At 38.5% G+C, this 16,015-nt stretch overlaps 1 pseudogene; it reads right to left on the bottom strand.

Annotated features, from left to right (window-relative positions):
* Positions 1–14,746: 14,746 nt before the first annotated feature.
* Positions 14,747–15,252, bottom strand: LOC102436846 (annotated as a pseudogene).
* Between the last annotated feature and the right edge of the window lie 763 nt (positions 15,253–16,015).

Here is a 16,015-nt window from a genome sequence, read left to right as displayed (position 1 = left end):
ACTTGTCCTCTTTCTCCTTTTCTTTCCCATACCCTCATTCTTCTTCTCCCAAATATTTTCTGCTTTCAGTAAAAAATCCTTCCTTTCCAGCTACAAGAGGAACAAGGCTTGCCCAGGTCACATCCTATGAGGTCTCAGCTGTGAAGCACAAAGAACTATAGTGAGAGGCAAGGGTTCACCAGGAATAGCAAGGCTGGGCTTAGGGCCTGCTAAAGGGGCTCATTGGGGGAAACCTAGCATTTTTAGTTACCGTTGGGCAAAGAGATGTGGGTGGATAATATTCTACCAATTGAGCGGCAGTGTACCAGCATGGATTAACTCAGAGTAAGATTCTCTTGATTTAAATCAAGGACCTACCAGTTATTAACCCTGTGACTCTGTAAAAATTACTTCAATCTAGGGCAGTGGTTCTCAACTTTCCTAATGCTGCAACCCTTTAATATAATTCCTCATGTTGTGGTGACCGCCAACCATAAAATTATTTTTGTTGCTACTTCATAACTCTAATTTTGCTACTGTAAACAATATGTAATTATATATGTGTTTTCCGATGGTCTTAGGCGACCCCTGTGAAAGGGTCATTCGACCCCCAAAGGGGTCGAGACCCACAGGTTGAGAACCACTGATCTAGGGCCTCAGTGTCCCTTATATGAAATGGGCTCATGTGACCTATTTTTATGTTACTACGGAAAATTTGTATGAAGATCTAAAATAAAATCTGAATAATATAGTATAATGCCTCATATAATAAATACTCAATAAAAAATTAGTTGCTATTTTTAATTTTGCTATTATCATTATTTGGCTGATCTGGTGGAACCTCTATAATCAGATTCATGTGGTCAGAAGAAGGTAATTATGTCATCTGTATGTTTTCCTTTTCATTTGAAGCCAGAATTCAGTGAATTCCAATCAGAATTGGAATGGAGAGGCTTGGTAACTCAAAGAATTACCACATAACCCTAGAGATTATTGCTTATTTTATTTGGACAGAACAAGTGGAAGTTATTGGAATTCCTCTGGCTGCTAATTTTTGTTTTTTAAAGAAGGGCTATAATATCTTGGAATGAATCTCTCTGTTTATTAAGGATGTGTTTGAGATCAGTGTGTTTTTGTTAAATTACACTTTTACAAGTTCAAAAGATGGATGAGTCATAGATAATGACTGTTAATTAATAAATAGTTACTTAATAATTAATAAATAGTTAATCAATTATGGAAGGACTTTCTCCTTTCATGGACAGCTCACTGTGTTCCAGGCTAGTACCCTCGTACAACTTATAACCTAAACTAGAACTAAAATATAACCATACAAATTAAAATATACTTACACGTTATATTAAATGTACATAAAAGTTCAGGATTGTGCAAAAAATATAAAATGAGTAACAAGTGCTGTTTATTGGAGTGGTGAAGTCTAGAAAAGTGGCAGATTTGAGGTCATGAGTTCAGTTTTAGATATGTTAGAGATAAGATGCCTGTGGGATTTCCATCAGAGAGATGTTACCTTGAAATTTGCAGATATGGATCATGACCTGTGGCCTTCTTTATTTGTTTGTTTTTCTCAAAGAGAAGATTGATATATATCACAGTAACTACAGAGAAAGTATTAATCTCATAAAAAAGATGTTTAAATATTGGTGAAACAGTTGTTGGATGTATTTTAACTTGGGGCTAGAAATAGTGGAATATAAACAATACATGGCCGTAACTCTGCTCTATGTGTTTCATGTTGGCAAAATGCACCATGAAGGGACTGTTTCTTCAAAGTTGTTTGGTTCTGCAGATCAACATAATGTGCTTGGCAAACAAAATGTATTTACTCTCTTTCAGGGAGAAAAGTACAAACATAAACAAATGCCAAAGGGTCTTTATTTAACACTGCTTGCTCACCACCCCTCTGCTATCCTACAAATAAAGTATTACCCCCAAGGTCATAGAATTCTCTCAGATAAATTACCCAGGTGTCTTGGTACAGCAGATCAACTTTCAAATGCTGGGGGACTAGCATGCTGTCCTGGGGAAGTCACAATAAGCACCGTTATCTGATTTAAGTGGCCTGAACTATGAATGGAGGCTGAACAGCAAAGAGCAAAACACGTTGACAGAAAAGGTAGAAATCAGAGTATTATCTGAATTTTCACCAATTTGGTGGACAGCCAACTTCTAAAATAGTAGCTCTTTAGTAAGCAGGCTTTGTAATAGCACTTAGTAGGAAGCTTTAAAAAATCATTTATTAATCTGAATTTCTATGAGGAAAAGCCCGGCTACACTTGTGGGCAAGGGCTTCCTAGACCATGAAAGATCTCAAAGGTAATTGCTCACACTTTCAGCTGTGATGAGGTGGTGAAAACTGACGTCAAACCTCAGCACTGGAGTTGTGAAAGATGTTTGACAGCACTGGAGTTCAAAGACTGATGTGTTTCTTCCACTGGCTACGGACATTAAAACGAAGCAAAAATCTTGAAAGTGAAATATTCTGAGAACAGAAGCATCCTTTTTCTAAGCTTATTTTGACTTCTTGAGAAAGCAAAGGGGGAAAAAGAAAGAGACTCAACCATGACTCTCTCTGCTAATCTTGAAGGCAACTATACCACTTTGGAGTATAATTTAATTTTAAACAAATTCATTTAAAAACAAAAAAAAGGAAATAAGAGAGAAAAGAGGAAAGAAAGGAAGAAGAAAAGGATGAAAGAAGAAAAGAAAAAAGGAAGGAAGAAAGACAGGGGAAAAAAGTCTTAAGATAAAATCCTTAAACTATAAAGAGCTTTAAAGTATTTGGACCCAATCTGGTATGAATTTAGTAATCCCCACTTACCCCTCTAACTATTGTTTATTCAACTTGATCAATCACAGTGAAAGGGAGCCAGATCCATTCACTTGTTAGACACACCTAATCTATTATTCAGTTTTTCCTTATGAATTTTAACCTAACTTCTAATAACTTTTACTCATTGGTCCTAGGTTTAACCTCAAGACTTACCAAGTGATGTCTACTTCCTTTTTCTCATGAAAGCCCTTCCGTATGTAAAGCCCAATATGCTCAGACACTCATAAAAGTCCCTGATTCATGAGGATACCCAGTCCCAGCAGATTCACAGCAAGCAGAAGCAGACCATCCCTCAAAGGAAATACCACTCGGGGAGCAGGCTATGACATCGTTCTGATTAGAGAAACTGTTGTAGCTGGACCCCCATGTTGTAGAGATTTGTTAAACATTAAACAGTGAGGCCCATCTCCACAGGGAAACTATAAAAAAAAACACACAAAAAAAACAAAAAAACGGGGCCAGCCATGCCCAAGGGAGCCTGAGGCAGAAGCTTTCGAGCAGGAACAGACAAGACTGATGTCTCTGATGCATTTAGTAAGGCAGTTCTGATATTTGCAATTGGATTCAGTAACACTGGAATGATTTGATTCTACTGACGTTAAAGCAGAAAGTCTGTTCACAAAGGCATTGTTTTGTCCCAAGCTGGGAGGTGGGGAACTAAAGAATTCATCAAAGAAGATAGAAGACGGTGAACACAGTGGAGCATCCAGTTCCGGGCAGACTAACAGGAAGTTCCACTGTAGCTCATATCCAGGCCCTCAAGATGATAGATGAGCCCTGTGCAGGGACAGCAATCATGGGAATCTTAGTGAACTCAAAGCTCAATCACAGGAAGGAAACCAACGCTGAAGATGGCATGTTTCTTATAGAAAAAGTATCATTTCCATCCCCTTTAAAATTTCAATTACAGATGTTCTGCAGCTACAGTTGAAGTTGTAACACAGGAAACAGGACACTGAGAGCAAAGGTTTGAAATGTGGCAACTGATAGATTTAGAATAATTTCTTTGCTTCTATAATTAGAAAAATTGTCCACTGGATGAAAGGGAGGGAACAAAGTACCTGAGAAATTAACCCTAGATAAAGAAAAAATCAAATACAATACAGCCAGTGTGGCTCAGTGGTTGAGCATCAACCCATGCACTAAGACAGCCGTGGGCAAACTACGGCCCGCGGGCTGGATCCGGCCCGTTTGAAATGAATAAAACTAAAAAAAAAAAAAAAAGACCGTACCCTTTTATGTAATGATGTTTACTTTGAATTTATATTAGTTCACACAAACACTCCATCCATGCTTTTGTTCCGGCCCTCCGGTCCAGTTTAAGAACCCATTGTGGCCCTCGAGTCAAAAAGTTTGCCCACCCCTGCACTAAGAGGTCACTGGTTCAATTCCCGGTCAGGGCACATGTTCTGGTTGCAGGCTTGATCCCCAGTAGGAGTGTGCAGGAGGCAGCTATTGATGTTTCTCTCTCATGGATGTTTGTATCTCTCTATCCCTCTCCCTTCATCTCTCTCTAAAATCAATAAAAATCAAATACAACCAGGGAACCAGTCAAATGGGATTATGATTATATTAAGAGTAAGCTAAAAAAAAAAGAGTAAGCTAATCTAGTGGGGGAAAAGCCACCAAGTTGTAGGCCTCCTGACTATTAAGACAGATCCTGATGGACATGTCCATAGCCCTAGTCTTCTCCATAGTGAGAAAAATAGGTAGGAATTGCTTGGGTGCAAACATCAAATCTGAGATAGCCTCACTAATCATAGAAAAATTTAATGATGTTTTCTGTAGTTTCATGATTACAAATGAGATGTTATTAGAATTAGTGTAGAGAATTTTCCAAGTGGAGCCTAACAAGAAAAATATTCTTTGCATTCACAATATTAGTCTTGGAGAAAAAGGTGGTAGGTGGTTTTTGTGATACTATAGCAGGCAATATTATTCTTAGAAATTACATCTTTGGATTGGTTTCTCAGCTCACATTGAACTCTCTCAATGATCCATTTACTTTCTGAAATAAGCCTCTGATAAACCTTGTTTATATTTGTCCCTGAGTTAGAGCAATTATATTTTCCATAGAAATTGAGCAGAAAAAAATTCTGGTTCAGTCTGGGCTTGTGCTTTGAATGGGGTGATATTAATTCAGGCATCTGCCATGTGGTCTGAGAAGCAGAGGGAGAAGTCTGCAACAGAAATGCAGAGACAGGCAAATATGAGATGCACAGAGTCCGTTCTAGTTTATGGTTCCAATTTTATTTTATAGTTCCAAATTTCTTCCAGACTGAGGGCCAACACATGCCTTCCAGTATTTTGCATGAGCTACCTCTATATTCTTTTAATAAACATGTCTCTCTCACTATAACTAGTTTAGGTGTTGTTGTTATTGAAAACTAGAGTTTTACATGCTATAGAATAGAGCTGTGTTCCTGCTTTTGAGCAAGATATTCCACAGCCCTAACTTTAGACACAAAATCATGTTTTTACCAATGCTTCCTACAGTCAATCTGAACAGCTTAGCATAACCCTGGGTAGGGCAAAACCTTCAGAGAAGACGTCTGGCAAAATCAAGCATGTTGACTCAATTCACTTTAGCAAATGCACTCACACATGAGACATCGATTATGTGTTTTAGACACTGATTTGGGTCCTTGGGTTTCACTGGTGAACATGATGCAGTTCTAACTTACAAAGAGACTATAAAATCTATGGAGAAGACTAAAGAGGAAATTTCAGTGCAGTGTGGTGAATCCTAAAAGAGGAGTAAACCTGCATGATGTGAGAGCACAAAGAATGGACATCTATGCCAGTCTTTAAAGATCCAGAAAGGACTTCCAAGGGAAATGAGGCATAAAACAATATCCAAAAGATAAATAGGAGTCAAGCCAGATTAGAGTCAGGGATTAAGGCAACAGTTTCTGAGGCCAAAAGTAAAGCATGTCACAAGGCTTACTGACAAGCAAGAGTTAGCATGAGTAACTTTTCACTATGGCTGCACCTAACATTCAGAATAGCAACTGGTGAGAAACAACGCTAAAAAGAACAAGGTCCAGATCCAATGTAAGGAGCATGGGTTCGATGCTAAAGGCAATGAAAAACCTCTGATGGATTTTAAGCAGGAGAGTTACATAATCAAAAGGGTGTTTTTAAAAGAGAATGTTCTCCTCAATGGGTTGGAGGATGGTAAGCCTGCCTTTAGATAAACCTAGAGAAGGAAGCTGGTTCAGTAATCATGCCAAACAGGATGGTGCTCAGGCTTAGTAGCGTAAGCGTGGGGATTGAGAAAATGAAAAAACACGGTGAGCTAATGACTAAAGCATTCTGCTGGGGAGATTCTACTAAAATCTGAGATAAAGGGTCAGGTCACTTCTTACCATGATCCAAAATCCAAAGGCTTTGATGCCAAATAGAACCACATTTGAATATCATGAGTTGTTTTTATTCCAGAAGAAAATTTACCTCGTCTTGATAATTTTTATTATTATCTGACCCTCAAAGGGCTTCAAGACTGGATTGGAAACTTTACTTAACCACTTTACTGCCGCACAAGTTACAAAGCCTGAGGCTGGCCATAAAGATGTTAATTTAATGAATATTCATAATCAATAAATATTCATTAAACAACATTTCCGTTTCAGGCGTGCTGTTGCTCCTGGCAGGTCCCGCCTGCATGGCAGAGTGCACTTGTTAAATGAGTGTTGCTCATCGCAGAAACACCTTATGGGATTTCATGAAAGAAGCTGTATTCATCCACAATACATACAGATGTGTAGAGACAAGTTTGAATAAATTCTGTACAAAAGGAGAGAAAAAAAGCTTTTCCTTTTTAGTACAATGCTTGTGTTTCACACGTCAAATGTGTAGACAAATATGTGAAAGTCTGGGGAAAACCAAGTAGACTTCAAAGGGTTTTATTTCTATCTTCATGTGCCAGGTAAACACAAACCCAGTGGTCCCTCACCAGCTCCATGGCGGCCTAAGAAAAGCCAGTTTTTAAATGCAAATGAAGAGTTGTGAGCATAATTGCTCAAAAATATTTTTTTGCATTGAATGGTGGCTTTTGAAAAAGCCATTTCATGTTAGATGAAGTAGCTACGGTGCTATATACATTTCAACTGGAGTGTGTGTGTTCTATTAAGATAAATTATTTTTTCAAAAAATTGGAAAGGACTACTCACAAGTGTTTCTCATCAAGAACCCAGAGGGATTCTGTGTGACCACCCCCCCAAAGAACCTTCCCATGTTCTTACACACAGATAACAACATATAAAACCCACTGGATATTGACAGTAAACAGGTAAATATGCCTACACAATGTTATCTGCTTCAGAATTTCCTGCTTAATAATATTGTGTAAAAGAACCAAATACTCAACAGTTTTGTTTTGTTTGTTTTCATTTTTAAGATGCTGGAAGGCCCTTGTTTTCCACTGATCCCATACTTACCTCAGGAAAACAGGCTGCTGTTTTCTAAAAGTATGAGGAGCTTCCATTTAGTATATAGTAGTATTATCCTTCTCTAAGATACTCCAGATTCTTTCCTCTTGCCTGGATAGTCCATGGTCATCACCCTTATTGCTGGGCAAATTAGGCAGATAACAAAAACTCGAGTTGTTCAGCCGACATGCTACCAATTGAATAAAAAGAAAGTCCCTAACAAAGAGCATCTTTAGCAAAACTGGGCCTCAGACTCTTTGAAGGAGTGAGCCAAGAAGCTATGGAAGACTTGGAAACTTTATAGGACATTTAATGAGTTTTGTCTTGGTTGTTGCTATTGCTGGCATTGTTGATTTTCATTATTGTTTAGGTTCTTCCGTAGAACTCCCCCCGCCCCCCATATGCTCTCAGCAACCTTATTCCAAGAAAAATGAGAGTTTTCCTGTAGAGGTAGGTTTCTCCAACTCTCACAATTTGACCTTTTATTTTTTTGTCTCCAGATCTGGAAACTTTAATTAACCTTACATATTTTAGATAAAGTACTAAGGTTCTTGATTCAATAAAGATGGTATTTACTGTCATGTGCCTGACAGTCTTTGAGTAGAAAATGTGAGAGGTGAGAGGTTGGTGGAAGGGCTTACTGCCTCAAGCATACAGATGGAATAAGAAGCCCCAGCTAGGGCACTATCAAAGGAACAATGGTGTCCTTACATTTTTCTACCTTTGCTTTCTAAGGGAACCTTCTTTTAATAGTCCTTACATTATACTACTTTCTTTTTTAAAAGAATGATATAGGAACTACAGGACTCTTGTAACCTAAGTAACTGCCTGTCAACTCCAGGTCACTAATTAGCCAAATTAAATTTTTCATGTACTTAACAATCACTAGTGGGCACTTGCTATACCTCCGAAGGAAGCTTTCATGGTCATCCTATTACCTAAGCAATTTTAATTGCATCTTGTGGCATACCATTAGTTTTATTAGTGAGTTTCTTAAGCTTGCTCATGAATAATAATTGTAAAATACAATAAATTTTTAATACAAATTATAAGAAAAAAAGTGAACTCAAATACTTTTCTTTGAGACTAATTTTAACCCAAGTTGAGCTTTGTCTATAATTTTATTTCCTCTTCAGCTGGAGAATATAAAGCTACAATGGAAACCTTTCACCTAAATTGGTTCCAGGTGACACTAAACAAAACTATTTTTAGGGAAGTGTAGCAAATTGATTTGAAAACTATTGATTGTTAATATCGTTGTTTCTATGATGACTTTGTCTAATAACAAGGGTCCTTTTATCCCAGATCTTGATTATCTGTGTAACTTAGTAATAAACAGACTGTTTCTTGCTCTTAATTCAATGCAAGATAACTTTTTGATGGGCATTGCAAGGAAAAACAAAAAGTTTAAAAATAAAGATATGAACCCAGCCAGTGTGACTCAGCAGTTTAGCATCCACCCAGGAACCAAGAGATCACCGATTTGATTCCCAGTCAGGGCATCTGCAAGGGTTGCAGGCTCAATCCCTAGTAGGGAGTGTGCAGGAGGCAGCCATTCTATTATGTTTTTCTCTCATTGATGTTTCTTCTATCTCTCTATCCATCTCCCTTCCTCTCTCCCTAAACGTCAATAAATACATTTTTTTTTTAAAAAATTAAGATATGTGTGCTGTGCCAACATGGCCAAGGGTGAACCTGAAAGGAGGCGGTGAAGGATTGAGAAAAGACAGGCAAGAGAATGAAAGCTGAGGCTGGGTGGGACGCTGCCCTCTCTGATGGAGAGAGACAGCACCATGGACTACAAGCTGTGTCTTTATTTTATAGCCAGATTCCAGGAGGCAAAGTAAGGGCGTGGTCAAGATGTTTACAACATTCTCGTGAGTTTAGATCCTACTCAATTATATGCACCTAAACTCTATCAAGCTCACATTACTCAGGCACGTGGGGGCACGTGTTCTGACCATAAGGTCAAGCTTACAACTACAGCTGTTGGCTATAATTGTGCTGGGAGGGCTCTGCCCTCCAAGCTGGGACTTGCATGTGGCCATGAGAGGACTGTGCCCTCTCATTAGTCTGAGGCTTGAACCTGTCCAAACACTGTAGCTGCTCTCCACAGATATGAATATCAGTCCTGTCTTTTAGTAGAAATCCCTAATCACCAAAATTTTGCATTCAGTTTAACAAAGGGCATTGGTTGGGAATATCACACGAATATTATCTTCTGGAGCAATGCAACAGGAGAGTCAGAATGAAGGGATTGTGTTTTCATATTCAAATCCAGTGCTCCTAACTTAAAATTATACTTAATTTTAAATGGTAGTAGACAATTAAATATGATAATATTTTCATGGAGGTTGATGGTTTTTCAGTTGATTAAACATACTAAGAAACTCTTTTGCAAATATACTTCCTAAACTCACCTAACTAAAACTTTCTCAAATAAGACACAGGTATTCTTACCATCTCAACTTTGCTCCAGATATGTCTGTCCTCACTGCTTGCTCTCCATTTCTCCAAGCTGGGAATTGCAGACCCAAGGCAATATAACAGCTGGTAAGCCACTAAGGTGTCAGTAAGCCTGGGGAAATAGAGTCAGATTTTTTGAACATTTGTGTTCACATCTCATTTTAAAAAATCAATCAAAAGAACGACAGAAATGAATCTTCTTACCAATAATATGCCACTCAGCTTGTATTTTACTCATGAGGAACCAGGCAGTTGTTCCTGGTCTAAATCCTACTGTTTAAATATTGTTAACTATTTGTTTTTAATATTTATTTAATTTATTGGGGTGATATTGATTAATAAAATTTTATAGGTTTCAGGTGTACATTTCTATAATACCTTATGATAAGTGAAATAAGCCAGTCAGAGAAAGACAAGTACCATATGATTTCACTTATATGTGGAATCTAATGAACAAAATAAATGAAAAAATAAAATAGATATCTTGTTAACTATTGAAATGCTGCAGTAGATGGAGCCCAAGAGCTCAAGTAAGGCTCATAAATTTAAACAAAAAATGTCTTCACTGTCTTGATTCTGATATATGTCGCTTGAAGAAACAAGGGCATGGGAAGGAGAGATGTCACAGCTTATATGCTGAGGGAAATTGTCTTATTCTCTCAACATCTTTCAACAGATCATATCCTATAGTCTCAGGATCTTTGCTGGGCTTGGTTGGAAACATCTCCTTTCAGAACCAAATAACTTTTAATTGTTATCATTACCAGGTTACTGATACAACATATGACAGCTGTCAGCCAATCATGTCTATCATATATTTAATGGGAAGGCTTATCAGCCACAGAGGACCTTTAATTAATTAGGTATTCTCCATTGAAAAGTAATACATAAACATTCAGTACACACTTATATGAGATAAGCAGCATGAGTCATAGTACAATAATATGCTGGTTATGTGAATGGAGAAACTGAGACTAAGAAGTTAAGAATGATTCATTCAAGGACACAAAGATAATCAAGAATAGAACTCAGAATGAAGCTTAGATTTTCCTGCCACCTGTGCTGCTTCTAAGAAAACTCTTCCATTACCAAGAGGGGCAACAATAGCAACAAAAGGCCCTTTGGGAGAGTGTTTTGCATACAGATTTATAATTCACAGAAATGGAGTTTAGAAAGCAGCTGTAGGACAGAGCAGAGAAAGCTGACTCTGCTAATTGTAAACGAATCATCTAGTTGGTTTTCTATTCTCCACTCTCTATGCTACTGTAACTAAAGGAACGGTGGCATCGTAGCACCACCAAGCCTGGTAATTTGCTCTTTCACCCAGATATGTTTTGGAAAGATGAAGTGTGTACGTCAGTTTGCAAAACAGCATGACTCTCTTAGCCTTTGCTCGCTTTATCCTGAGCCAAAAAAATGTAGATCTGACAGCATCTGTTTCCACTACCCATGCTATTCCAATCATCAAAAAAGCATAAGGGTGGGGAAGGAAGTTCTGAAAGCTTTCATATGCCTGTTCCTTACCAGGAAAGCCACTTTCTTCCATGCATTCATTCTACTTCCCTTATACTTGTGTCTGACTCATGTGTTCAACTGGGAGATAACTTAAGAGGAAGTCAAGGGGGAAAGATCAAGGGTAAAAAATGTATTAAGTTCCATAATTACAAAAAAAAAGGTGATGTCAAATATTTTTAAATGGAAGCTAAGCATAATGGTCTTTAAACGAGAGCAAGAGAAAGAAAAACAATCACCCTCAGATCCTGAGAAAATTGTGTTGGAATATACTAGATCAAGCATAAGAAATTTAACTTTATTGAAAAATTTCAGGACACACATCAAAATGTCTTAAAACAGGGTAATAAAAAAGAGGGGGGAAAAACAGCCCATACATTTACTATATCAGTTTCCTTGCAAAAAACAGAGATGAAGAATTCAGATTTTCTAAAAGCAAGTGCATACAATGGCATTTCTTTATTTGCTGTTACTTTTTATTTTATTTTTTTTTAAGAAACTACAAGAATAATTCACCAATAAAAGCTGATAAAATGTGAATTAATTTAGAGAAAAGAATTGTATAATCCAATGTGCTCATCCTTCTACTTCAAATAACTCAATATATGTTATAGAGGATAGACAGAGGATCAAAGAAGGGCACTTAGAGGGGGGAAATGCATTTTATTGTTATTATTATTATTATTTTGTGCATAACGTGTTGTCATTTTTAACAAATTAACAACATTAAAAGATATATGGAAATATTTTGAGCATTGGATTACTATTAAGAGTGTTTTTCCAAAGCTTGTAAACAGGAAAATAATCACAGTAAGATAAAGATGTTTTTATAACATTTTATTTACATTTTGAGAGTGAACATACAGAAGTAACCACACATTGATATAATTTCAATAATTGTTTATTATTTCATTACAAACATTACTAAATTTGTATAAAATAAAGGCCATTTTAAAACTAAAAACTTGTTTATATCACTCTGATTATTTTCCTATAACAAGCTCAGAAAACATTTTTCATAATAACTCAATGCTCAGAATATTCTTGTGCATCATTTAAAATGGGCAATAGGTTGGGTCAGTGGCTTTCTCAAGGCTACGCACAACAAGCACTTGTATCTCACTCTCTTTATAACTGGAATTAAATTTATTCAGATCTGATTCCCCTATCCTTAGAAATCTTTCACTCAAAACTTTCAATGCCATATTTTTAATATTGGAGAATAGTCTGATCTAATATACATGGTTTTGCTTGATATTTATTATTCACAGCTCTTTCTCTTTCCATCTGAAACTTAGTAATAAAAATCTAGTTATATGAGCCAATAACTTTGTGACAGTAAGCCATCTGTATAGCCTTTTATGTTTTGACTCAATAACAGGCAATCAACGACTTCCCAAAACAATTAACAGACGTTTTCACAAAGAATGAAAGGAAACTCTTGCTTAATTATAGTCTTTGGATAAGTTAACACATTAACCTCCCAAATGACACATAATCTTATTATTAAACTTTCACAAACTGCATATACATTTATCATTATACTCCATTTACACACATCTATCATCATCCTCTATTTATAAATCCTAGGTACTTACCCAAATAGTGTAATGCAGTATCAAAATAAAGAGGAACTACAGAGAAAGGTTTTTAGGGTAAACTATCTAAAATATATATGCATGCATGGCATTGAGCACATTGCTTTGCAGTTTTTAGCATATTTGCTAAAATTTAATAAAATAAATGTTTCATAAATGTGCCAGTTTACCAAGTCACTATTTACTTCAATTGCTCACTCAGATAAAAATAAATTCAAGCATAGAGTAGCCCACACTTAAATGGAACATTGTGTTTGGATGTATGTATCTGTATGTACCAGCCCCATAAGAACGCCTTCCAAAGATAAACTAATGTAATTGGAATAATAAAGACTTCATTGCACTACCTTGTCCAGGTGTTCCAATAAATCAGACTGATTCTGACTATGCATTTGTACTTACATTACAAACACAGATCACTTAAAGCCATCTTAGTCTATACACAATAAACTATTCTTCATCCAGATGTTTCATGGCTAGTATTTAAAGTGAAATTTTTGTTGTCTATGTTTGAAAAGAAATGCAGAAGCAATAATTAAATAATTCATACCAAAAGAACATATTCAAAAGAACATATTCTTCTGGAAAAGGTGGCTGCCAAAAAGTAAATTTATTTTATTTTTAACTTAAATTATTAGAATAATTATTTCAGTGCATTCTATAAGTATGGAAGGGATTTTAAAAATTCCTTCAGGATGTGATCAAAACAAAAATTCCTGAAGGATTAACATTTTGGAAATAAATAGATTCAGTTATAATTATTTAATTGATTTGTATGAGTATTGTATTTGGATTTGGATATTGCTTAGACAGATACTTATAAAGTAAATTTTTTATTTATTTACTAGAGGCCTGGTGCATGAAATTTGTGCACTGGAGGGTGGGGGTCCCTCAGCCCAGCCTGCCCCCTCTCACAGTCCAGGAGCCCTCAAGGGAATGTCTATTGACGGCTTAGGCCCGAGCCCCCTGCAGGCACCCCGTTGTGTGTGTGTGTGTGTGCGTGTATGTGTGTCTGCTGGAATATCTGCCCACATCAGAGGCTCGGATCAGGTGCCCTGTGTGTGTGTGTGTGTGTGTGTGTGTCTCCACTGGGGGCGTGCCCCCAGCTATGTCAGAGGCTCAGAGCAGGCACCCCTCTGTGTTGTTCTCTCAGGCTCAGAGCCACACCTGGCCCCTCCTCCTGAGCTGGTCATGACCGTTACGGAGTCCTGACCTCATTTGCATATTAGTTATTTATTTTATATATATATATATATATATATATATATATAGAGAGAGAGAGAGAGAGAGAGAGAGAGATCCTATCTAATAAAGAGGTAATATGCAAATTGACCATCACTCCAACACACAAGATGGCCTCCCCCATGTGGTCAAAGATGGCCACCCCCATATGGACACAAGATGGCTGGCAGGGTAGGGCAGTTGGGGGTGACCAGGCCTGCAGGGGAGGGCAGTTGGAGGGGACCAGGCCTGCAGGGGAGGGCAGTTGGGGGCAATCAGTCTGGCAGGGGAGCAGTTAGGCATTGATGAAGCTGGCAGGGGAGTGGTTAAGGGCAATCAGGCAGGCAGACAGGCGAGCGGTTGGGAGCCAGCAGTCCTGTAATGTAAGAGGGCAGTTGGACATCCCTTGAGGGGTCCCAGATTGGAGAGGGTGCAGGCTGGGCTGAGGGACACTTCCCCGCCCCGTGCACAAATTTCGTGCACTGGGCCTCTAGTAGATATATAGATAGATATAGATTTTTTTTTTTCTCTGCAAAAAAGCTTTGTTGTTTCCTTTTGGTCTAATACATATGAGGGACTCCAGGGTGATCAAAAGGATGCCTAGTAGTTTCAGGGAGAGGCTCAGGCAAAAGCTAGATACCAGGGGGATAAAGTGGGGCTCCTCAAAGCTCTCTGGACTCCAAAGGCTCCTAGTTGTGCTTGAGGGTGAGCCTTTTGAAGATAATTTTCCCCCATCCCAGCCTGGGGGCTGGCCAGCCTTCAGAGGTTAGTCAGGTGGTCACCCATCTTCTTGAAGAGTTTCATCTCCTCATCCAGGAAGTGACAGAGATAAAGGTCTGTGTGGGAAGAACCAAGGGCATGCAGATCCAAAAGGGCCTGGTTCAGGTTCTTCTCCAAGGTCATGGCAGCTTCCACAGTGTCCTGAGTTTTACCCAACTCATCGTGGGAAAGCTTTTGAAGGCTCAGAAAGAGAATGTGGCCACTGCGGTGGTTTTGCATCTCCAAAAGACACTTGGCATCCTTGCAATTCTTCTCGTCCAAATTGAGAAGATGTGTCCCATGCTCTCTGGAGTCACGTGATCTGAATAGAAGCCCAGAGAGAGAGAGAGAAGAGGGGGGGCAGATGCAGGTGGAGCAGGCAGTTGAAGGCAGCTTCCACCTTGGTGGAATAATTCTGACCAATTTGGGAGCTCATGGATGTTCAGCAATAAGGTCAAAAAATAATATTGGCTGGTCTCAGAGGCTGAGGATGGCTGAGGTCGTTCTGAAGATGGTGACTAAAAAAATGGATGAACAAAAACAGATCTAGAGACAGAGAAGCATTAATCAGACTGCCAAAGCTCAGAGGGAAGGCAGGGGAGGGTGGAGGTAAAGGGGAGAGATCAACCAAAGAACTTGTATACATGCATATCAGCATAACCAATGGACACAGACACCAGTGGGGTGAGGGCATGAGTGGGGGGGTGGGGAGCCAGAGGGGGTAAGGACACATATGTAATATCTTAATCAATAATGAAAAAGAAAGAAGTTGGAAGGATAGTTGAAGATGGAAGAAGAGGCGCCCCAGTGTTCTGTCCAAACACTGTTGAAGCCAGAGATAAACCCAGGGGACCACTGAGGGCACTACCCATAAAATTTAAAAAGAAGTAAACAAACTTAGGCCAGAATGTATCCTTTAAGAAATGATAAACTTATATAATAAAGAGGTAATATGCCAAATTGACCATCACTCCAGCACACAAGATGGCTGCCCCCATGTGGTCAAAGATTGCTGCCCCCATGTGGCCACAAGATGGCCACCACAAGATGGCCGGCAGGGGAGGGCAGTTGGGGGGACCCAGGCCTGCAGGGGAGGGCCTAAACGGGCAGTCAGACATCCCTTCAGGGGTCCCAGATTGTAGAGAGTGAAGGCTGGGCTGAGGGACACCCCCCTCCTTGCACGAATTTCATACACCAGG

The sequence above is a fragment of the Myotis lucifugus genome, unplaced genomic scaffold, assembly GCF_000147115.1.
Source record: "Myotis lucifugus unplaced genomic scaffold, Myoluc2.0 scaffold_25, whole genome shotgun sequence".
NCBI lineage: Eukaryota > Metazoa > Chordata > Mammalia > Chiroptera > Vespertilionidae > Myotis > Myotis lucifugus.
Note: the sequence above shows the minus strand (reverse complement) of the source record. Positions and strands in the feature narration are given on the sequence as shown.